The sequence below is a fragment of the Chroicocephalus ridibundus genome, chromosome 6 (genome assembly GCF_963924245.1).
Source record: "Chroicocephalus ridibundus chromosome 6, bChrRid1.1, whole genome shotgun sequence".
Lineage (NCBI taxonomy): Eukaryota > Metazoa > Chordata > Aves > Charadriiformes > Laridae > Chroicocephalus > Chroicocephalus ridibundus.
Window position 1 is genome coordinate 6,378,300 of NC_086289.1, and position 25,361 is coordinate 6,403,660.

The 25,361-nt window shown below is 41.4% G+C and overlaps 1 long non-coding RNA gene across 3 annotated transcripts in view; it reads right to left on the bottom strand.

The window, feature by feature from the left end:
• Nucleotides 1-25,361, bottom strand: part of LOC134517938 (uncharacterized) — a 159,855-nt gene that overhangs the window by 57,791 nt on the left and 76,703 nt on the right. For all 3 annotated transcript variants that reach the window (XR_010071769.1, XR_010071767.1, XR_010071768.1), the window contains exon 2: nucleotides 10,220-10,319. This is a non-coding gene — a long non-coding RNA (uncharacterized LOC134517938). The remainder of the gene's footprint in view (nucleotides 1-10,219; nucleotides 10,320-25,361) is intronic.

The following is a 25,361-nucleotide window of genomic DNA, read 5'->3' on the forward strand; positions in this document are numbered from 1 at the left end:
CGAACTGTTGGCCCGTCCTACTGGCAAGATTTCATTACAGATGAAGCTCTTTTCTACAGAGAGAAACAGTGTTTGCTGAAACTTTCATCGTTTCTGCTCATGGAACTCGTGTCACCACAAAGGGAATGCGTTTAAGCTTTAATTTGCAATTAGTTTAGTACTTTCAGATTAACAAGGAAGCGACCCATACAGGCTGTAAGGGGCTGTCCGTGCAATTTTCCTTGTTCTCTCTCACACCTTTTGTTGCAGCTTACCCTGAGCTTCTATTTGCGAAGGGATCTCGCGGCTTCCTTAATAAGCACCATCCTTGGCATCTAATCTAGTGCTCTGTGGTGTGATTTGAATAGCAACCTTCAGGATAGGTACCTGTGGCCTCGCCGAGCTGTGAAATGAGTCAGACACAGGTATCAGCTTTTCTGTCATCCTGGCATGAATCAAAAATGCCTCAGTCCCCAGACGCTGACAGCCATAAATTATTCTTCAGAATTTGAGGGGAAAGTGCCGCTGAGCACGCAGCTGTCCCTTAGGAACCGCAGCATAGCCACCAGAAAGTGAAGAGCCTCAATTATTAAACTTCCCGTTTCAGATGCGACTACAGGGAAGAGGGGAAAGAATGCTGATGTTGGGACTTCGGGGAGTTGGAAAAATTTGCCTCCAAGTCGCTGCTTGTTATAACAAGTGCTGAAAAATGGCAGTTCTGCCGGGGTACCCTATGTCATGGTGAGGATTCCTTCAGCCTGAGAGGCTGGAATTCACAAGTCCATCAGGAAGCGAACAAACTGGCAGCTTACAGTGAGTAGGCTCAAAACTACATTCACGTAAAGAGCAAAGCCTTACGAGCCTTTACCTGATGCTTAGCCCAGTACTTCTTTAATTTCAACCTTTAGAAAACTGCAAAAGCAAATTTGAAAGATTCCCCAGACCTTCCTCTACAATTGCCTGTGGATGTACCATTTTCCTTTAGCTCGCCTCTCCCCTGCCCCTTTTTTTAAAAAAAAAAATCTTTTGAAGACTCATACTTTGAATCACGAAGAAGAATAAAGTTAGTTCTGAGAGAATAGAGAGCAAGGTGAGAAAAAAGGTGGGCTGCATGATGTGATTATGGACCCCTGGAAACATGAGAAATGAGTCACTGATCATGAAACCGAGTGATCGTAAAGGAATGAGAGAAAACAAAGGGGAGGAAAAGTAGTCGAAAATGTTAGTATGTTAACTGAAATCTGTTGAAAAACACCACTTTAAAACAAACCAATTAACGATGCCTCCAAACTAAATAAGAATACGAGGTTGTGTACTTTCGAAAAGAATTTTTTCCCCCGTGCAAGTACAGTCTTCAGCTGAATACAATACATTAAGAAAATTACCACCAGCAAAATTGAAAGAGGAACACAAAATTACAACGAGCTAAAAAAATTCAGATTGCTACTGGCAGCAGTATCAATTGAATGCAGGGAATATAATGATTACAGCTTCACCTTTCAAAAAGTTCATGTTAATCCCTTATGTTGCCTCAAACCCTACGTATTGAATGTTTGCTGCTGTTCTTTAATAATCTCAGCAGAAATCACTTTGGGTTATTTCGGTGGTCAATGGAAAAGGGAAGGCACAGGAAAGCTGATATTAAGCCTTAGCCTGGTGGTTAGCGCATGCTCCTGGAAAATTAGCGTGGGTTTGACTCCTTCCCCTGCCAAGGAAGGTCAGGCATTGCTTTGACAAGGTCTTTAACCATAAGAATATCTTACATAGGGCAAGTACTGATAACCTCTTCCCTCCTTCTCTTTACCTCAACAGCCGGGTTTCCAAAATGAAGATGTCTATTATACAAGGGCCAGTTGCATCAGTATGTCAGGGTTGCGTAGAGCCAGGCTAGAGCTACTCAGACACCGGTGCCACGTGAACCCCAGCATTGCCCAGAGCAGCACGACCAGTGCCTGCCTGCCTGCTTACCGTGGGACAGCCGTGAACCCATGGCTTTCCTAAATTGCCAATCCATAGGGAAAACAGTTACCTCACTTAGCAGAGAGCTCCCAGACTGCAGTTTGGGCCTCCCAAAATAGGATTTCCATTAGATTTAGTCATCTGTAAGGGGCACTTTCAGTCCAGTCTCACTGTCTGGAGTCTATCTCTTACCAGTTAAGAGAGATGGACATCCTCAGAGGGCATTACAGCCCACCAGTGTCCGCAGTCTTTTCTAGGATAGGGAGAACTGTCTTCTCAAAGTCCTTGTCATTATCTACTGGATACTCGTAGATGGAGGCAGGCCAAATGCCTCCCTGTCAGAGGGCTAGGTTTATTCATGTAAGGTGACTCTCAGCCAAAGAGACCTCCTACATCTGGGTTTAGACACCTGCATTCCTCTTTAGATGTCATCCAGGGAAACTCTGCTTCTCCCCCACCCTCTTTGGACAGGAGCTGGCAGGTACATAATCCAATACCCAAGATGTACATTTCCACAGAACAATGATCTTTCATATGAAAAGGCATCAGATCACCCCCCGCTGGACACAAAAGTGAAGAAACAGTTTTCTGCGTATTTGACGTTTCTGTTTGAAACTGGATTTGTAACAGGTAATTCCTTTGAGCCCAAAATCATAGGGATGAAACCCAGGGGTAAATGAAATCTTGTTTGGTAGAATTACACTTTATCCGTAAAAGCAGGTCTGTTCCCGTTTGCAGTGAACTGAATGAAAAATACACTGCTGCCTGTATAGGGGCAGGATTATTGCCCCAGGCGGGACTGTGGCAATACAGAGAGTTGCATAGTGGAGCTGCCCCATCAGCTGATAACTAAAGACACGAGTCACCTTTCTCCCAAGAGAAAATAAAATACAATTAGTGAGTGAATGACAACAGTTGTGGAAAATGCAGCCTGAAGACCGCCTGAAAAATCAACTAAAAAGAGCATCACGCTTGTGCGAGGCATTGAAAAATCACACGCCTGTTCTGTCAAATCTTGCAACAATCGCAGGTGCTCGGTTATGCTCACAGGTTATGTTTACACAGCTCTGGGGACTAAATTCAAGCATTAATCAGTTTAAACCTTTGAAACTTTCTCCTTCAGGAATTTTGACCTAATCCTTTTCATGCACACTGTTCATTGCTTGATCAGCAGCAAACGTTAACTTCTTTTTTGATGGAGAGGGACCTCAAGAACATCCACTGGAAACAGCCCTCCCCACTTTTCTCTGCAAGGATACGGATTCTGCTGAGGAAAGAGCTGCTGCAGAACCACCCAGTTAGGGCTAATCTGTATCTGATCTTGTGAATGCCAACAGAAACCATTTGAAAAAAAAAAAAAAGGTGTCTGCAAACAATTCTGAAAACGATCAAGTGCAGCGGATTTATTTTTTTTCTTAAAAAGAGAGTTGGCAATAGTCTTGCAGCCTTTAAAACCTTACAAAACATTGCATTGAGAAATGACCTTGTTATCTCAAAGCTTTTCTGTGAGCTATATGTTAGCGGTGCCAGCAGAGACATCATATAAAGCATCTTTTGTCATATATTTTCATCTTATGGATTTTAAATATGGCCACTAGGCATTTAAAAATAATTTTAAAACAGCCAGAGCAGACATTCACTTGAATATGTTTCAGCCTATGCAGACAGGAGTATAAAGAGTCTTAGTTTTAAGAAAGGTATGTAGTAAATTAGTTCAATAATTTGAAAACAAGCAATTTCCTTGTTATTGATGGCATAAGACATTTAGAAAAGGATGGACTCATTGGAAAATAGCTAATGAGCTCATTCATGCTCCGAGTAGAGCAGGGTTTAATTAAAATCAATTACTTCACACTCTTATAAAAAATATAGATCAGTCTCACTTGAAACAAATATCCTTGACATCCGCAGTGGGAAGGAAAGTGGTCTCAATGGCTTTTGGGGGATTTTGTAGCAGACACGCAGACTGTGTTACTTTGATCACAGACGTAAGGGGGGAAAAAGACATCTTCTCTCTATCCTCCTCGCATGCTTCTTCATCACCTCATTTTTTAGATTAAATTAGATTTCTAGACCAATTTATGCAAATTAAAGTGCAATTTTTTTATTTTGATTTTTTCACAGGGAAGAAATGGATCAGTACACTATTCTGCAAGGATTAAATAAGAGACAGCAAAGACTAAATCCAGGGAAAATCTGGTACGGTGCATAAGCTACAAATTTTTTAATGACCAAGTCATTAATGGAATCTAACCGTCTCCCTCATCTCCCCACGCACGGGTTCTCCCCTGTGCTGCAGTCCGAGACACAGGCTGCTGCTGAACATTAACCACTCAGGTAACGGCAAAGTTGATGTGTCTAGAGATAACCTGGTACCCACCCACAGGCCAAGCGGCTAGGAAACGCTTTGTGCTTCCCTCAGTGAAAAAAATCACTTTCTTTTTCACCGGCATTCCCAGATCTGCGTTCCGTCCTTGCGGCAAAATTTTAAACCCTTGAAACTTCGCGTCTTTGTACTTAGCCCCAGCTGTACAAGTTGTTCCAACTTTTAAAAGCCTACACTATAGCACAGCATCTCTTCCCACCGATATTTTTAATGCCATCCATCTTTCAGGTATTCATGGTTAAAGTGACTGCTTCCCTCTATGACACTCCTACAGCCTTTTTTATATGAGAGATGAGGCGGCTACAACTCAGCTACGTGCTTGTACAGGAATAAGGATGTTTAAGACTATCTTTTTTTTTTTATCTTACACTGTTGAACCAGACGAAGCAAAGGGTTCAGCAGGGTTATTAAGCCTGCATCCTGCATTCAGCCCACGCTCATACACACAAGTATGAAGTTTGCTCCAGGCTTGTAAACGGGGCAGCGAGGCCACGGTGAGGGGAAGCAATCTGTGCGCAGTAAAACACCAGCTGATTGCTCACGCCATGGTACCAGAAGGGGATCAGAGACCATTCTGGTATTTTTGTGGTCACGGTCTGATCTCTGTCAGCTCTTGGAGCAATGCAGCTCCAAGGATACGCTCCTTATCCACAACACAGTTGTGCCAGAGCGAGTGCTTATAATTTGCTTTGATCTTTCCAGCTGATTGATATTCAAGAACTTCAAGGATCACAGAAATAAGGTGTTTCTTTTCCACTTGATCCGTGAGAGTCTGAGACAAAGACAAAGTGGTGAGACAGACCATCCCTCCCTCCATGCAGCTCACCGGGCAGATGACAGGTGAGATTATATCCGTCAGACTCCGACACAGGAAAGCACACAAAGTACATAAAGTTGGCAAAATGCAGCTTTGACGTTTCTGCCTCACAAACAGAATGATTTAAAGTTTCCTTCCAAAGCAGCCAGACAAAAGGCGTGGAAGCAGTAATTGCGAACACAGCCTACCAAAGCCAGGTGGGGAGGGGCTAGGTGATCTGTGTCACTCCAGGTAACAGGAACAAGGAGAAACCGAATCTCTTCCCACCAAGAGAAAGGTAAGAAATTGGCTGCACAGGAGCATTAGCAGTGCAAACAAAAAGAATGAGCTCAGGCAGATTTTATTGTTTGACTGCTCGGGGTTACCTTGTGCAAACTGAAACGTTCCCCAGAAGCAGCATCGATGGTGCCCAAAGGAGCACTCAGAGATGCTCTGCTCGAGAGAGAGCACCAGGCTGGCACTCCAGGAGAGAGATGTTTCCATTTTCACTTATCATTTCTATCTCCAGCTCACACAAGAATAAAGTTACAGATCTGCCCTCTCTAGAGCTTCAAACAGACAAAAAAGAAAAAGGAACACTCTATACACATGGTATGAAAGGAGGGGAGGTTGCCCACCTCTGCTGCTATAGCTATAGGCTGTACAAGTGCTGCTCAACAATTCGAAATAGAACCTACCATAAAAAACGGTCCTACCTCTACAGCCCATTCCACCAGAAAAGGTTTATCGGGAAGCATCCATGGGATCAAAAATCTCTCTGCTCTTGCTGCTTTGGCTTAGGAAGCTTCTTGGATGGACCACTCTGATCTGGGAATGATTGCTGCTGTTCATTCTTTGGCCAGAACTATGCCCACAGATAAGTCATTTGTGAGGTGGGGTTAGACTCTGATACCTCTTGAAGCTGCAAGCCTGAAGTTAGGTATCATGAATTCGTGTAAAAATGGTAAGGCTGTTTTAAATGGTAGCTCTTGGTGTTGAATGTACAGATCCAATTCAGAATTTGCTCTCAGTTTGCTTACAGGTTGCTGTTCTCGGGGGCAGGAGAGGATTGCAATGCATGGGATGCAAACTCAGGAATTAAAATGACAAACGATCTCTGCGATCCAATGACATTTCATGCCAATTTATAGCAGCAGCAACTACTGTGATCAATGTCCCTGTAGAAATGCATGGTGCTTATCTCCACAACGTGCGTGCGTTTGACCTGTAGCAATTACAACAGGGCATACGCATTAATACTGGATGATACATTTGCACCTTGAAGCCAAAGCATATTTTCCCAGGAATTTGCTAAAGAAACCAGCCTGCCTCAAGGTCTCCCTGTTTTCATCTCACACGAACATATTCGTGGATTCCGTAGTTTCAACGGGTACATCACAGCCAAGGCACAGCAGGTCTTGCTTACCTTTACTTTTTGACATAGAAGTTGTTATTGCAGAATATAAAGCCAGGGTTTAAATCTATTTCCCAATTTATAAGTTAAAACCAAATCGGAAAAAACACTATATTCAGTAAAACTATGCCTGTTTAAAAGATGTATTTTCCATTTAGGCATTTGGAAATGAAAAATTTTTCTGCTCTGGTTTGAAATTGTCTTCCCTCTTGACATTTTGGGACAGTTTTCTTTATTATTGTTATTGTTACATGCAATTTAAGTGGTCAAAATCAACATGAAACATTTTGAAACCTTAAAAAAAAAAAAAAGTCTCTGTTGCCCCAAAATGAAAGTTATTTTCTGAATTTTTGGTCTGCAGGCGGTTCAGACATCACCATTCTTTGTCCCTCTGCGAAATATTAGCTATTTTTTTCCAATTTAGAAATTACTTTTAAAAGGCATGCCAAGCTCTATCCATCAGTCGCTTACTCTCTGATCCGAGTTTACTTCCCATAGTAAAGTCCATTTCTGCTACAGAAAATAACGCTAGGAAATAGGGGGACAAGGATGAAGTCCTATGGTTTGCTCAAATTCATCAATATGTTTAATGAGACTCTTTTATGTACTTTGACTCCCTCACGCTTACCTAGAGCCGCCCCTAATAAAACACCTGGGATCAGCCTCTAGGCGTGACGTGTACTCAGGTTTTATACACATCTGTGTGTTTACTCACCGCACTGAACTAGTTCAACTTAACTTGGTTACTTCCTGCTTCAGAAATAAATCTGACTACATCTCCAGTTTCAAGGCGTTTTAGAGGTTAATAAAATATTTTACTATTTTAGTTGGTTAAAAAAACCACCCGTCCTAAATAAATGACGTTACTTTGTGATGCATAATGAACGTAACAGTGTTCACTGTAATGAACCATCCGTGTCTATAAACTGAATGCTGCTGAAATGGATTATTTTCTAGCTTCTAATTCATAAATCAAAGCCTAATAGGTCTCCGAATACACCCTGTATTATAAAGATTCTGGCACACATTAGCGATATTTAAATACAAGGGCAAGTTCTGTTGCGACTGCTTTTCCATCTGTCATAATTTCTGCTGAAGGACAGAATATTAACAAATGACAAACCAACCTCAAAACCTTTCCTAAAATGCAGACTCCCAAAAGGGCGTTATCAAGATTCATTTATAGACAAGACTAAGCAGCAATGCAGAGTGTTTCCTAAACGCTGAGTTATCCTTTCCCCCGGGATGCTTGGGAATGCCATCGGTTTTCTAGGCCTGGTAACAACCCAATATTAATGAGGCTGCATTTCCACCCCACACAGGCAGTACATTGCTGGCTGCCAATAACAGGTTTTTGGACTCAACCCCCAAAAGTTATTTGGTCCCCGATCTGTCCCGGAGTCAGTGAGAACCAGGTATCCAGCACACTTAGGGTCCAAGTCCTATATTCTGCAGCTAATTAACTGTGTTAATAAACAAAGGGTGCAAAGGAATGCCAGAAAAAGATGAACTAACCCCTGTTACGTGTGAGGGTCTTAATCACAAAGCTCATTAACGTTTCAATCAAAGGACAAGCGCTAGCATCTTCTCCAGGGGTTCCTGTTGCGTCTGACCCTGGATATCAGATGGTGAAACCTTTTCCGAGGGAAGCTTTTGTAAACATTTCAGAAATGCTCTGCTAGCTCTCATTCCCCCAAGTCCATATTTTGCTTTCTCAAACTGATGGAGGCGTACAGTTCAGGCAGTATCTCTGCTTTTTATCCTGAGGAATTGTACATAGCAATTTTCATTTTTCATCTGTAGCTTTCTCAAGCTGACATTCTGGAGATGTCTGCAAAACAGCTACTTGAAAGCCAGGCAAAACTCAAACCGTCATACGCTTTTTGACATTAATCTCATTTAAATGGGAAAAAAGAAATACCCATTTCAACTTCAAAAAAACCTTTTCATGCAGGAAATATGCAGGGTTCGGGGATATTTTCTGCCTCGCGGGGCCCATTCCTAAATTCCTGATGAAATATAGGAAGAGCCTGAGCCATTCCTCATTCCTTTTGGAAAGTTTCCCTCGAGTCCACCGATTTAGAAAGGTGAGTCACCAGCTACCTCCCTAGCAAAAGCTAAATTTCCTCGGTGATTTCTCGCGCCTGCAAAAGCTGTGTCCATCCATATGCAGCTTATATAAGGCTGAATGGCTACTGTCCAATTAGTTTCTGGTTATCTAATCCTCTTCTCTAATGCAGATAAATGATTAAGAGCTTCCATAACGAGCCGCCTGTGGGGTACTCGGGCATTTTCACAGCCCTTTCTGTGTCCTGTGCCCACATGCGCCTCGGCAATCAAGGGCAGAAAAAAAAGGGTGTTATTCTGAGCGTGGACAGACCAGGCAACAATACCTGCTGCGAAAACTTGCTCATCTCTGCGCCAAGATGTTTGTCAGCTTTTGCTGCTATTTTTTCTTCAGGTTTTCAGAGACGATTTAGCCAAGTTTCGTAGCGTTGGCTAAACTGAGCATTTCCTCCCATGCCTGGCCACCTCCCTGTTAATCTTCAACAGTTTAAGTTGCGTTGCTATCAAGGTATTGTAAACCTACTCGGTTCCTAATGTGCAGCTGAAGAGAGCAATAATATTGATGTTAACAGAAATCTCTGTTGCTGACATATATGTGTTTTCCACTTTGCTAGATGCAAAAATTCAGCATTTCAGGTTGGCAGATGTGAAGAGTTGCCTTGGCTATCGATTTCTACCTGCAACACTCCCCTGGACTTCTCGCTAGAGCCCAAAGGACTCCTAATTACAGGTTACAGAAAATGCCACTCCAGTGTGGCTCCAAACCTGTGCAAAATCTGGGTGTGCAACAAATCCTACACAAAATCCTGTCTTTACATGAAAAAAAATATAAACCAGATAATTTCACGCATCTAGTCATCTTTTATAAGCATTCCCATATTTATTCAAATTGCTCGATTATATTTGCAGAGCACTTGGAAAATGAAAAGTACGTGAAGGGATGCAGCAAATGTATTCGCTTAATTTGCTTTCTTGTTTTAGACCAGAAATAACACTTCGGAGTCCAGTGGAGTTGTGTAAATGAATGCCAGTATAGGATGAAAGAAGTAGGCCAAATACCGATATGTTTTATTAAAGCCTCTGAGCTCCTAGGCACACAGCAATATTAACAGCAGCGTAAAATGATAGCTGAGATGCATTTGCAAAAGAAATTTGGATAAAATATATGGAAGATACACAACCAAGGTTAAAAGTCCACAGACAAAAAACAGTCATAATTTTCAAGCTGAAAAGATGACAGATGCTTCAAGAGCTGCTTTTTGGGGAACAAAACCATATAATATCGTAATAACTAAGAGAATACACACTAAAACGATACTTTTCATATTTAACAAATCTGACGATACTACCAAATCACAAGAGGCTATAAGTAAAGCAACAGACATTGTGTAAGACCCTTAAAGTTTCAGAAACTGAACCAGTGGGATGAAACTTAGCACTGCTTAGGTGCAAAGGAAATAAAACACAGCTAACTCGTTTAGAGGACAACATGGATACGTCTTATAGTAGATCCTGAAAGAGGCCTCCACAGGACTCTGCCCGTGACGGCACGGATCTGCAACGCGTTGGTAAATACGCCTCTATTAGCACCTACAAGAGCACAGCAAATTGTACTTACCTATTGCTTCCAAACAATCTCTGCCCTTAAAAATATAACGTTATCACCCATATGTCTTTTCTCAAAGCGCGAGATCATTGTATCAGTCCAAGAGAGGAGACTGCAAAGAGAAGATAAATTAATGAGCACGTTGGCACTGCAGAAAAGTAACAAACCCCAGCAATAACGCATAGGCAAATTGCTAGGACGTTAAGCCGTCACAAGTTCATTGATTTTCTGCTTTCAAAAAGTGTGTGTAACGATTCCATTTTCACCTTATTCTTGGCTCATTAAAATGAATGCTTTCCCATTAAGAAGGTTGGATCATCACCTTCAGAGGGTATGGATTTGAAAATAAAAATATCTCAACCTTTATAGCTAATGCATGCCCATATTTTATAGTAATGGTGCATAATGAATATGGTATCTACCCAAATTTATTCTGAGCTACCTTGTTACCACAAAGAACTTCAATAAATCATATATATTAAAAGTCACTTCATTTCAGAGTTATATGGCTTGCAAAGTCAAGCACTCAAAAATTAGATAATACCTAATTTTCTCTGAAGCCACTGAATTCATTCTTTCTCGTGCATTAATGCGACAGGCTACTATGAAGGAAACAGTGCGTGATCGGGTACCACAGACACAGGTTATGTGTATGTGTTGTGGTTCCAGTACACAAACGTGTGAGATGGTAATTTACGCATGGATAAGCAACTAAAAAACTTCTTTAAATACAGCGTGAGTTAGATGTGTTGAGCCATATAGACTAACGCGTTGGCAAAATGCATTGGAAGATGTTGAAAAAGACGACGGTTTTCACAGAAACAAACCGGCCACGAAAGTAAACTGAAGAATTTATTCTGAATATGACAAAGTTTTTTTTTCTCTCTTCTACAAGATAAATCAGCACAAAAAACCTAACAAATTTTAAAGCTGGATCCTGGTCCATTTCTGAAGAGACGCTACCCCTGCGTACATTGACTCGATACGATAGCAGGAGGTGCCTTCCAGCCTAGGTCCTGTGATCCTAGGTTTCTTCTCCCGTCATTTGTTTGTGCTGTCCTTCACGTTAGCTCCCTCTTCTCGTGTGCTTTGGAAAAGCATGCAAGTGAGCCAATGTGTTCATCACGTTACGCAGCAAAATGACAGCAAAAAGCGAAGGAAGCAGGGTTCAAACGCTGGGAAGCCTCGCTGCCTAAATATCTTCTGATCTTGATCTCTATCTCTGATCGTTACTATCCCTTAAAAGTATAAATTCGTTAACAGCTTTTCAGCAATAAATAATTAGCATAAGCGGGATGAAGCAAGCATGAATGCGATTAACTGCGGCAAACATCCACAGAAGCTAGCTATTCACAACAAAAATGCAAATTGAGCCTCACACACCGGCACGTGGCACGCTCTGATCTCGGAGAGCTGCCCTCTCAACTCAACCCAAATCCCTAAGAATTCGTGTTCCGTTCTACAGAGGGCCAGACCCTTCATGCCACCACACAGAAACGACAAAATTAAAACCAACAGTTTCAGGACTGCCTGAGTGTAGTTTGCTCAGCCCGGCTTTCTCGCTCCCAGCTCCCACTGATATTTTCTGTCGTGTATATAGCCCAGTTCACCGTTATTGCTGTTTTCCAGGTGGGAGCTACTTTACATGCCCACGCTCCAGGAATGACGTGACCGTACTCTGTCCCTAGAAGACTTTAACATTTTATGATCTGTTTGCGATTTAGTCGTTGCACAGCGTGCTTTCCCCTGGTAGTAGAATTTACAGGTAATATTTAGTGCCGGAGACGTCCCATAAATATGATGGACTACATGATTGCTATCACTGCGTCTTCCAAGCGTAGTGTCAGAACAAGTGCTGAAGGCAGGCTCATAGATAACAGGCTCTCTAGGTACATTATACTAGCGTTAAGTGTGAAAAATGCTATAAAATCAGCAGCGAACAGGAGGTGCTTACCAGCCTGACGCTATCAGTAGAATCCTGGATCGCTGTCAGCGCAGAAATCTATATTTCATGATAAACATGTTTTTCTTTCCTTTTCAGGCTAAACATCTCAGGGAATGGTTCAAATACAAAATATTCTCAGATACTCCAATAAATATTACTTTAACAGAATAAATACAGTGATCATCCTTGTTAATTATCGTTTTCGTTGGCTCCGAGGACCCAAATGTGATTTACCATTGAAACACTCTTTTCTGCCCTCCCAGCACAGTTTTTGTTTTATTTTCCTGGCTCTGAAAGCTCCAAGTTTCACTGCAACACAAATGTTGCTGCACGCAGAGCTTGAGATGACCGTGGTTTGGCACCAAAATGAACCAAACTAGGCTTGTGTAGCTTGCTCTATAAAGAACATGATTTCTACCTGAAGTCTTACCAATAATTTTTAGTCTTTCAGATCATTTTTGCAAAGATATTGACTTAAGGAAGGGAAGTTTCACACATGCTGGTTTTGTCATATGAAGTGTTCTCAGGCCCATTTGCTGTTACTTGAGACCTCCCCGCACACACAGTGTAAGAAAGAACACACACCACTGCCATTTAGGATTTATTTCAGGGTATGCTCCCTGACGTTTTCCTGTTCAGGTGGGATGCAGCCTTTCACAAGGAAGATCTGGAAACCTGCATGCAAGTAAGCTACAGCCTTAGCTCCAAGGAGCAGAGGAAAACCATCCTGTGAATTGGACAGAGAATGCGTTTCTCCTGAGAGAAGGGAATTAACAGCCCTCTCTGCCCCTTATCCATCAGTTCCGAACGGGGTTTTTTTTAGATAGATAGATAAAGACAGATATAGATACATAGATACTAGAAGCCCAAAGAAGAAGTAAAAGTACAGCAGAAAACAAAAACATTTAGGCCTAAGTTTGGAAAGTTTGGAAGCCAAAAACTACAAAGTCCAGACCGGTCAGCTGATTTGAAACTAAGATACGGGGAAAAGAGAAATGAAGGAAGTAAAACAATTGCCTCTTCTAGCCCAAGTGAAAGTTTTGCAGAACACCAGCAGAATACGCAATAGCCCGGTGTGGGTCCAATTCTTGCGTGATGGCTGCAACTTTATTCCCTCCCTCCATAAACCCAAAGCTTCTCTCAAAGAAAAGAAGTTTTTGGGTTTTCTCTGGGAAACCATTTCTGAAGGTAGGGTTTTAGATAATACGCAGCAAAATAAGATTAAAATCTGTTTGTGAGACTACCTCTGCACTGATTTTCTCTTTCGGTAACTGAAAAGGGTTTAAGTAGTCCTGATAGTAAAGCAGTTATAGACAGAGAGAAGAAGCAGCTGCTCCTGTTGGCACACTCCATCGCAAGTGTGCTACAGGATGAGTATTTTGTGCTGGGGATGTAGAGAAGCATTTGTATTCTCGATGGGTAGAAGCTGGCCATTTTCTGCCACTTTGCACAACGCTGTCCTATATTTCTTCCTGTCCTTTCTTTCCACTGCAAAATAAAACAAGGGAATTGCTTACCCACGGGCAGCAAGGTAGGAGTTCAGTCAATTGATGTACTGCATGAAGGGTGCAGGAATGGACACGTGATGGAAATGAGGCCTCTTTTCAACTTCTTCCTGCTCATTTATTCATGAGGATAACAGACAGCAAAGCAGCCGCATATTGCAGTTAGCAGTAAATTCCTTCAGACAAGAACAATTATAAGACAGACCAACAGCGAGGCTCTGTAGAGCGCTTCCACTGCAACGCCCAGAGAGTCAAGGGGAAAGTAAATTAAAAGCTTGAGTGCTCTGCTTCCCAAGGCACTGCCTGCAGCTGAGAACAAAAAAGATATTGCTCGACACTAGGTAGAAGCTTTTTTAAAAAAAAAAATATGATCTTGTTCTTCCCCTTTTTCCTTCTAAGCAGTCCTTACTGCCTTGCACATTAAATACAATGGACCACAGTTCATACTTACAGCCTCCGTCCTCCCTCCCCTGCACACCGCAGCGGCACCGCAGCGCTGATGTTATATAGACAACAAGGGAAGAGAGAGAACAGAGATAAGAAAAACTGCCTGCTTCAGACAGCAGCTCTGGTGTTGTTATGTAGTGCATGCCTGAAGGAGAGCCTGGAGTGAGACTCGAGAGAGCTGAGACTTGCAGGTGACACCGTCCAGCCCTCACGAACAGCCTGACTCACATCCTCGTTCGCCGTGAAATGTTACCAAGTCCCAGCAGGACTCGTTCCAGTTTGGGTGAGCTTTTTTAGGTCAGAGTCAAAACAATTCAGATTTGATTACTTCTGAAATTAAAATCCTACTTTCTATGTGAAGACTTGTTAAAATTCCCGTTTCGATTGGTGTCAGAGTAACCTTTTGCAAGCCTGCGTGAACCGCGTTCCCAGCTCGCTATCAGCAGCTCAGATTTGCACGGACGCTTCGCTATCTAATCTTTCATTTAATTCTTGAGAGTGGAACAATTTCTTCTATTGCTGTGATTGCTTTATAATTGCCATCACTTGACTGCGTTTAAAGTAACCTGCACGATGAAACCACAGGGGCGAGTGCTGATCCTCCATTCACTGATAGAAGTAGAAACAGGAGTAACACCATGAGGTCAGTTGAATCAGGCAGATGAAAAGGAGAGTGCTGGCTGTTAGGACAAACCTTTGGAAACCTGCCATGTCACAGCATGTGTCCATGGGACAGGCTTTGCAGAAGACCACGGTGAGAAGGTCCTGGATCTTGGCACACAGTTAGACATATACATTGGATCGCAATCCTGAGTGCAAAGACAGAGAAAAATGGAGGAGATTTGCTTCAGGAAAGGTACCCGGCCTCATATTTTTCAAAATGAAATGCAGTGGAATAAGAAGATCCCTTGAATAGGACATAACTTCCAGCAGAGGACATTTGAGGATAAATATGTTTTGAAAAACTCGAGGGCCCGTTTGGACGGTAGTGGGAATGGACTGTTTGTCGTGCAGATCTCTCACCGCGTCACTCGGGAGGTAGCTCGGCGCCGTCAGAGATGAGGAAAGAGAATTTGTTGCTTCTTAAATGCTGCGAGCAACACATATAGGACAGAATATACAGAACATTGCTGAACCCAGGGAGCAACTTGGGTTCCTTGAAATTTAGAGCTGCTTTAGGACTGCTCAGCGTCACGCTACGTTATAGCAGCTGCTTCAGAGCAATTTTACCAGCAAAGAATGCCCAAGTGTGTGTTATTCCTTATCCACACCTACCTTTTCTGCATTTTGTTCCTCCCATCTTATTTCTCATCCTCTCTCCTCCTGTCTTTGCTGTCCTGGAGATTGCGTAGGGAGCCAGTATGAGCCATTACAGAGGCAACAAGGTGCCCCAGGGCCCTGATGTGCTGGTAGCTTCAGCCCAGAACTCTGGGGTAGGATGTAGCTCCCTCGCCACAGAGAGCGCTCTCTCATCATAACCACTAAACCGATGAAGTGAATTCTCTCAGGCAACAGATCTATTGTTATTCTGTTCTCTGAATATGTATTTCCGAAAAGTCGTGTGTTCCTGTCATACCCAGAACTCAACGTGTTTGCTACGTATTTGCTCTGCAGTAAAACACCTATTTGCACATTCCTGGGGTTAGATCCGTAACAGATATTTTTAGAGAGATGAAAGAGCATCGGCAGAACAACATACTTGCTGCCACCTACAGAAAGCAAGATGACTCTAGTAATGAGACTGTAAACACACAGAGAGAAAATATCTCAGGGCTAAGGGCAAAAACCTTCAGAGCACTGGCAATATCGGATAGCCAGCTTGGATAAAATATTGAGAAATACGTGATTGGCTTGAGAGATAACAACACTCACAGCGGCCCAGAGCTAGAGAGTTATGAACATTCATAGGATGAAACCGGCCACATTGTAAGACCTTGTATTTGCAGAGTAGCTGTATCAGACAGGGAAGGAAATGTCAGTAATGAAACTCTCACATCTGCTTCAAAGGCTCCTAAAAGCTTTTTTAAAACACATAGCAATGCTTGTTCATTTAAACACAGCGTGCTTTCTTAAATTCAGATAGCAAGTCTGTAAGACACCAGACACACACTATACTTCTCTTTTTTTCCTTTTCCTTGCCACCTTACTGAGTTTTTTGCATAAACAGTACTTTGCATGAAAACAGGAGATATTGATAGTTATTGCCAGCTAATAAGAAAAATCTTACTCTCCTTCCTTAACTCCTCATAAGAAGTAGCCTGTAAACAGCTTTTACTGCGACCAAGAAAGTCGGTTTAACAAATCTGTGGTTTGGGGCTTTTCTTCCCGCAGGAAATACCTCCGTTCCAATAACAAAGTACTGACTAGAACATGAACCCATCATCCACAATATATACATAGATCAGAAAAGCGTTATTTTTCTGATCTTTAATAGGCTTTATTATCAGCATTTCATAGCTTGAAAAAAAAATTTTATTTGTATCGCATTTTTAATAAATACATTTTATAGCAATACCTAGTCAATGCAGAAGCTGAAAAATCCACAGATCACAAAAATAAGGGCACTTGAAACAATCATCTGCCTCCTCTCTTGGACCAGAGCCACCTCTCATCATTTTAATTCCTCAGAATTTCAAAGAACTCCACAAGAAAATGTCCTTCAAAAGGAGCTTTTGAACTCCCCCCGATGCAGGAATCTGCTCCAGAAGGAGCCCTGATTGATGTCAGACACCACCTGGGTGCTTAAAATTGTCAGGCCCAAGAGGCAAAGGAAAAAGCATGGGTTTAAATCAACTAATTCGTTTCTACTCTTTAAGAGGAGGAAGCAATGGTGGAACCATGGCAAAACATAAGCAGAATTACGATTTTCCTCCAGATATCCCAGACTGACAGTGAATTTGGGTGCTGCGACTCCTTATTTTGCTTCCAAACCCAATAACATCTCTCAGTGCCAAATTACAGCTCGCTCCAGGGGGAAGATTTTAAAGTTTTAACCAGATAAGGCCACACGTATTCCTAGCTCACACACACATAAAAAATAGCTCCAGTTGCCCAACATGAGGTCAGCATCGCTTATGATCAGCCTCATCATATCTCATTTTATCTTGGACAAGGCATCCCAGTCGCTGCCTTTTCACACTGACTGAGGAAGGAATTGAAGGTCGAGGGATCAGAAACTTTGGGAGAAACCAATCTACCCTGAAACTGCTGGGAACGCTGCACTGACTTCACTGGGTTCATCAGGCTGCTCCCATACTCTCCGCAAAAATCACCCAAAATATCTGTCCCTTATGTCAGTGCAGCTGATATGACCAGAGTCAAACCACAGAGGAATCTGGCCTCCTCCTTCTCCTTTATTTAATACCAGGTGGGTGTTTGGGTAGCTGCAAACTCTGATGCCTACTTGTTTAATTTAGAGCTGCAAACCACGGTATTATCAATTATCAGACACATTCATACTGAGTTGTCTTAGAAATCAAGCCTCCACTTTCTGGCAACCAGAACCCCACGCCCCAGGGGAAACATTCCAGGTCAGGTTGGATGGTGCTCTGAGAAACCTGGTCTGATTGAAGATGTCCCCGCTCATTGCAGGGGGGGTAGACTAGATGGCTCTTAAAGGTCCCTTCCAACCCAAAATATTCTATGCTTCTGTAAAATGAAACCACTTTGTCTGAGGAAACCAATCAAAGTCAGACAACCAAGTCGCCATAATCAGCACTGGCACATATGATGTATCACAAAGACTTATCCCCTTTTGTATTTGAAAGGTAACATGGCGTAACTGAATTTGTCTGAAACCAATTTTTCCAATTTAAAATAGCAACAAGAGTCTAATACAAAAAAAAAAAAATAAATCTCAGGAATGTTGCCCTATCTTTTAACAGGTGCTTACCATGGCACTTAGTAACTACTGCCTAACACTTGCCAATGGTTTTTAATTTAGAAAAGATCCAAATCCCCTTTTAATCTTCCCGTTGACCTCAATGTGTCAGTTATCTTTTCCCTTTTTTGTGCTTTAAATCCTATTAGCAGCAATAACCATTACATTGTGCATATTTTGCTCTCTACGTATAAAAGTCACCCATTACAACTGAGGTCAATACAAACAGAATGAAGCACTCGCAATTACAAGCAACGTATAAATCTACTGAACGCTAACTCTGCCTGTTATTATTATTATTATTAACCTGTTATTTACTATTATTGCCTATTACATATTAAAAACCAGGCAATACTGGGTGCAGCTTTTTCCCATTTATCTTCCTAATATTGAAGGTTATAATCTTTTTGATACTGAAGTAAATCTAAAGCAAAAGTTAGCTCCCTCTGTAGGGCAAGCACGAGAGCTCCCTGTTTACAGAATCCGGTATAAAGTTAGTACCCGACAATCAGTGTCCTGAAAACAGAAATCTTTGTATAAAAAGTATCTAGCTAGAGTTTCTAAGAGACGAAACTGTCTGTACTATCATAACACTAACTGAAGCACTTGGAAAGGAGGGAACAGACAATAGGGGCTGTCTGTGGCCCTTACACCATCCATATAATAAACATACAAAGTTAGACTGCGAAAGTCAGACTCCCTGAGCAGAGAATTTTACTCCTTCTTGCCTGTGAGATAAGAGCCTGGTTTGAGACAATCACAGTAAGTAAACTTAAAACTAAATCAGCACGAAAGAACAAGCACTCTTTTTGCAAAGGGAAAACTTAGAAAAGGTTTTCTCCTATCTTAAGAGATGAAAAAGAGCACGTACTCATATAATATAGTCATATAATAGTCATGTCAATAAGGTTCCCAACCTTGAATTAAATCTCTTTAGGGAATTCAATTAGGAAATCTCTTCACAAAGCAAGTGAAACAAACTCTTTTCATTTTTAAGACCACCTGTTAATAATTTAAATTTGTATTTTACACAATAAATCTAGATAGGCCTGTTCACTGGGAGATAGCTGTTGAACTCAAACATTAAACCAAGATAAAAAATTTTAATAAAGCTGGGTTTGTGTCAGTGAGCCTGGAATTTCACACTAAGAGGAGACACATTTCAGCTCAAGGGCTTAGCTGAGTTATAAACAATATGTGCAAGTTGCTTTTGTTTGGAAAATATTTTGTTAAAGCAAACTATTTATCTGAACCCTTTCTGTCGACTTAAAATCTACGAGTACAAACACTTATTTTGCTGAATACAGGAGGTCCAAGAAACATAAGACAGTTTTCTTGTCTGCGATTCCAACGATAATTTTCTTCCAAAAATTCTCTGCAAAAAGAAATTCCGTCTGTTGATTTTCTCCTAAGGCCATGTTAAAAATTGAATTTCTCATTATTCCTCTGGTTGCATTCCACTTGTGTTTCTGCTTCTATTCTTTTTCTCCACTTACCACTGAAACCTGTTCCGTTGAGGGGTCGAAATGGAGGGTAAGAAGGAAAGAGGAGATTGCAAACTATTAAGTTCCAATCTCAGCATTTACATGATGACAAGTCCTTGGCCTCTTTCATCTCTGGCTAAGGAATGACCTATTTAATTGTTCATTACTTCAGTGTAAATGACAGATATCTAGTGTGTCATCATCTTTAAGGAGATTTGTGGTTACCCATAGATCAAAAATATATGTGCTGGGGGCCACCTAAACTCCAGCCTAATGTATTAAAAAAAGATTTATATGGCCCTCGAACACCCCGGTGAAATACAATAAGATCAATGGGACTTGTGCCTAGGTAACACCAGATTATGACAATAACAAGTTAGTAGGATACACTAAGAAGACGATAGCAGGAATAAGTAACTGCAACATTTAGTGAGCAGCAATGTGAAATTCATCACAGTGGTGATTATTTATATTGCAGTATCAAAGCAGCAGCACTATGATTAAAGTCCTGTTATGGAATTCAAATTTAATAAGAGCTTTAACCTTTATCTTGTTGAAAAAAATACCACTGAAATGGCAAAAAGTCAAAATCTAGAATATGAACTTTGAGCTGTATTTGAAATTGTATTTTTATGGTGGTTTGATGAAAAAGTTATTGACACGTCAAGTATCATAAAATCTTTTTGAATCTTCTAAAATCTTTTTTTGGCATTTTTCTTTGTGTTCATTAAAAATGGTTTTGTACAAGTCTGTGCAGGGAATCAAAACCATTCTGAGCCATCAGCAAAGCCTGGCTCCAGGCTACTGTTCTTTAACGGTAGTTATCAATCCCTTGTGTTTTCGGTGCATTTTAGTCTTATTGTGAGTGTCTCACCATCATTTTGATTCCAGAGAGCTTAGTTGTGTTAAGACGATTTCACAAATGTATGGAATATTGTGACAGTGAGCCCTGTCAATGGAGTTGCTGCCTAAGAACAGGAGAATGATATTAAAGGTTTATAACAAAGAACAAGTTTCTGAAAGTAAGTACCTTCTAAAGAGGGAAATGAAAGCATTGCTGATCCCGTTATAGGCGATACCAATGGGAAGGCATGCACAAATCTTTCCATTTTAGCCTTTATTTGTATACCCTCAAGCATAGAAATGCTCAGAAATTTTTCATTATATGGGAACATCATGCCCTAATGGTAACTGCAATTAAATAGAGCTTTTGATAGTTAATAATAATTCGTGCTACTGCAACGGTCCAGAAACTTGGCCCTAGTTTCTACAATCTAATCAAATAGATTAGACAAAGCTAATAGTGCAGTGACATGTCTGGAAATAACAGGGAAATGGTGGAAATGGTGGAAATTTTGAAATGATGCAAGGTCCCAGTTTCGGCCCACGTGGACTGAGTGCTATTCTGGTTTTTGCACAACCCTACCTTTAATGTCCTTCATGATTAACAAAAGGGCTTCTGCATTTGATGTCCCTCAGCAGAGAAGAGAGACTCAAATCTCTTTGAATAAAGAGAAGAATAGCTTCTTTCTATTAAATATAGTCCCAAAACAGGAGTAGGTGCTAAGGAGGAGAGCACTGTGACATTGTGACATTCAATAGCACGACATTGAGTTGAGACAGCATGATGAGATACAGCCCACATACACTGGCCATCATCACTTTTGGAAACGACAGTAGAAAAAGATTTCTAAGATGTATTTTCATCTCTCACACTCAATAGAGAACAGTGATCTCGACACCCACATGCCTGACATAGTGCTGGGCGATGATTTGAAGAGACGACAATGAAATAACATTATCTCACATTGAGGAAATAGAATTACTTTTGAAAATGTCATGATTTGAAACAACTATACGTTGATTTCTTTATTGCCATGAAACTGTACCTCCACATTTTGTAAATCAAATTAAAAATGCTACAATGAGATTGCTTTTAACTGCTAGAACCTACTAATAATTTTAGACCTTAGGGCAAAGAAAATAACTTTTCAACAAAATATTCCTAAGACCTAAATAAGTTTTGATGTAGCTTTTGCTTCCATGGTCCTTTACATCTTTTTCTCATAATAAGCAAAAAGATAGTTATTATAAACCAGACGTGAATTTTATGGTCCAAAAAGATGAGGAGAGCCCATTGAGTTGCATTATCCCAGGAGAAGGCAAGTTCAAAACTGTCCTTCTCAAAAGGCTCTTCAAGAATAAAGTTGTTATAAGCTGCTTCCCCCTTAGCATTTGCTTGAGTGTCATATGCTGGCACATCGAAAATGTCAGACCTCAGCCTGCTGTACAGGTTTGCTCGCTAATCTGCCAAGGGTGTATGTGGAACGAAGAGCTGCAACACTACAGAAGTCCTCTGTGCCATCATATAGTGGTTTGCACGTCTTTCGCACCTCCACTCCAGTTTGCTTTGTAGGACAAGTGGGATTCTTGCCCATTCTTTGCCCTGTTCCAAGAGCTCATTAGCTGCTTACTTTTCAGCAGTCGTCTAGCACCTTTGTTGCTATCTGTATTATCACATTACCTGAGCTTGAGTGATGCAGCTGAATCAGGTCCCTGGAGCTTGAATGGGGAGCTGGGGCTTACAGTGTTCTGTGATGGTGATATAATTTTCCCAGTTTCGATTAGGTTTTGACTTAATGCAGTTGTGTCAAAGATTCTTTACACAATTGAAGTCTTGGTGTTCTCTGTGGAAGGCATTATTAGCAATAGGTTCAATCAAGTTCAGTATAAAACTGTAGGCATTATTAGAGACATTTTTGGTGGCATAATGAGCTCTTCTGAGGCATTTGCTCTGACCGGCCCTTTGAGCGATCCGTGAACGTCAGCATTTTCTTGTTCTCTCTAAATGCATTTGTAAATCCACTTTTTTCTTGGTCGTGTTTCTATTTTCCAGTAACTCACCCTAATGGAACAAGGTGACTTTTAGATGTGTCAAAAAGAGATTGTATTAAAACGTTAGAAATACCTTCATAAAGCACAGAAGCTAGATACCCGTTTTCCTTCTTGGAGGGGGTGTCAGTAAGATGGGCCCAATGAAGTCAACAGAATAATTTTGATTTGCTTTGATAGATGAGGATTGGAGACCTTTAATCTCTGGTTAACCTTGGAAGATATGATGCAACCCTATCTATCACATCACAACCTTAAAATCTTAGTACAGTGCACACTTCAAAGCATTTACACACCTACGCTACCAGATATCAGACAAAAGAAAAGAAAAAAAGAAAAAAAAAGACTACTTTCAAATTTCAGGCAAGTAGAAGGTCTTGATATCTCACTTTGCTTGAAAGCAATACAATACAGTTTGTAACAGCGCTAAGCATTTATGGCAGGGCAACAGCCTTATACAGCACTCGCTGTAGTCTCTGATTTCTTTCCTCTTGACCCAGGTTCGTATTTGCAAGGCAGATACTTCAGGGACTGCTCATGTCTCCAAGCTATAAAATGATGTCTTGTTCACAGCAAACATCCATCTTCCTTAAAAATGTCCGTTGTTCTTCAGTAATATTCCCGTTTGTTAACATAGGGCAAAGCTTTACAGCATTTTGGTTGCACTATACAACACTGCTGCAAAATTATTTCCCTAAGAGGACGCCTTCCCATTAGTGATCTATTTACTATTGCCACTACATGTAATCAAGCCATCATCTCTCTAAACCTCCCCTTGCAAAACTAGTGTTTGTATTCAGCATCTCTCAAGCTGTTACTGCTGTCACTGCGAAAATAACAAAATACAAAAGATTGTCTGGAATTTGCACATTCTGTCAGTTTGCACAGTGACAGAATGATGTCACAAGAGTAGGAGGGATGAATTGCAGGAGAAAGAAGGATACAGGGGCTGCCTCTGAGAGGGACAGTGTGCTCAGAGGTTGTTCTTGCGCTACCTAAAATACTGAAGGCAGAGCTGGGGATCCGCTTACAGTTGGTCCTTGTCCATCCACTCCTTTCCTCCCTGTTTCGCTGGAGAAGCGTTCGAGGAGGGCGCAGGCACTACCACGCTGCTGTTAACACTACAGACTCATGCCTGTAGAGACACGTCCACCTCTCAGGCGTTCCAACCAACTTGTTCTGGCTTCAGGATCAGCTCTCTACTTCTGTGATCTCTGAAACACTTCTTTCACTGATTTAAAAAGAATAAAAGATTTGTTTGCACCCACTCTACTATCAAAAAAAAAGTTGCAAGAAACTGTGCAGACTTGGAAACTTCATCTAAAGATGAAGTTTAAAGGCAGCTGAAATAAATTTTAAAACATCGACATTTTGTCTCAAACAGCTCTTCCAACATTTACAGAATGCAGAAAAGGACCTGGGAGTGTTAGTGGACAGCCGGCTCAACATGAGCCAGCAGTGTGCCCAGGTGGCCAAGAAGGCCAATAGCATCCTGGCCTGTATCAGGAATAGTGTGGCCAGCAGGAGTAGGGAAGTGATGGTGCCTCTGTACTCGGCACTGGTGAGGCCTCACCTCGAGTGCTGTGTTCAGTTTTGGGCCCCTCACTACAGGAAAGACATTGAAGTGCTGGAGCATGTCCAGAGGAGAGCCACCAAGCTGGTGAGGGGTCTGGAGAACAAGTCCTATGAGGAGAGGCTGAGGGAGCTGGGCATGTTTAGTTTGGAGAAGAGGAGGCTGAGGGGAGACCTCATTGCCCTCTACAACTCCCTGAAAGGAAACTGTAGAGAGGCAGGGGTTGGCCTCTTCTCCCAAGGGAATAACGACAGGACCAGAGGAAATGGTATGAAGCTGCGGCAAGGGAGATTTAGATTAGATATTAGGAAGAATGACTTTACTGAAAGAGTGGTCAGGCACTGGAACAGCCTGCCCAGGGAGGTGGTGGAGTCACCATCCCTGGAGGTATTTAAGAAACGTGTAGACATGGCTCTTCAGGGCATGCTCTAGTGCCCAAGATTATTGTTTGTGGTGGGGTGTTGTGTGTGGGGTTGTGGGTGTGGAGTTTAGTAGGTGGGTGCTTTTTTTTTTTTTTTTTTTGTGGTTGGACTTGATGATCTCAGAGGTCCCTTCCAGCCACTAAGATTCTGTGATTCTGTGATTTACAGCCAACCAGTATTACTTTATTTATATCCTATTAAAAATGGTGCTCAAACTTAAACATCTGCAAGGTGTTAAGCGTTCTCAGCAAAATTCTCTGTAAGCTCAACTCCCACCAGCTACAGATGGAGAGGAGGGGGCTGAGAAGTACATTGCAGGAGTCATTCTTGAGTACATTTAAATTTAGTTCCATTTTGATAGGTGTTGTGGTTTGGGGCCACAAAATCACAGTCTGTATTTAGAAAGCTGACTCTTATAGCCGCTAAAAGTTACACTTCAGTCTCTCCTGAAGGTCTGCAGTTCTCAAGTACTTTGACACTGTCTAGTTAAGAAGGTCCGCAGTATAAAACCCATCATAAAACCCACAAAAGCAGGAGACTGCAGTATGAAGCCTATTATCTTCTCCCTATAGGCTTGGCTTGAAAACAAAGCAGCTTTCAGCTTTTGGCATCTAGGGCTATCTTGTGCCGATGGGGTGGATTCTACGTGGGTAATGCTTTGTCGATTATTAAGATTTATGCAGAACATAGGTTGTTTCTCACTCCAAGTCATCACTTGGGGTTTTTATTGGCTGAATAATGGTGTACTCCTCCTAGATTAGATTGGGGTTTGAGCCAAAATAAAATGTCAAAATAGATAAAACCTCTTCTTTAATATATCCTCGAAAAGCCATGAAAGCTGTGTCTCAGAGAGTCCTGTATAGCTTAGTAAACTATTAAATTAACAGGAGAGTTGCTATATAACCTGAAAAACATATTAAAACATATTAAAGACAAACAAAAAAAAAAGACTTTTTCCATTAACTGTTTAGACAGACAGGACCAATCTAGCCCAATCTAAGACTAG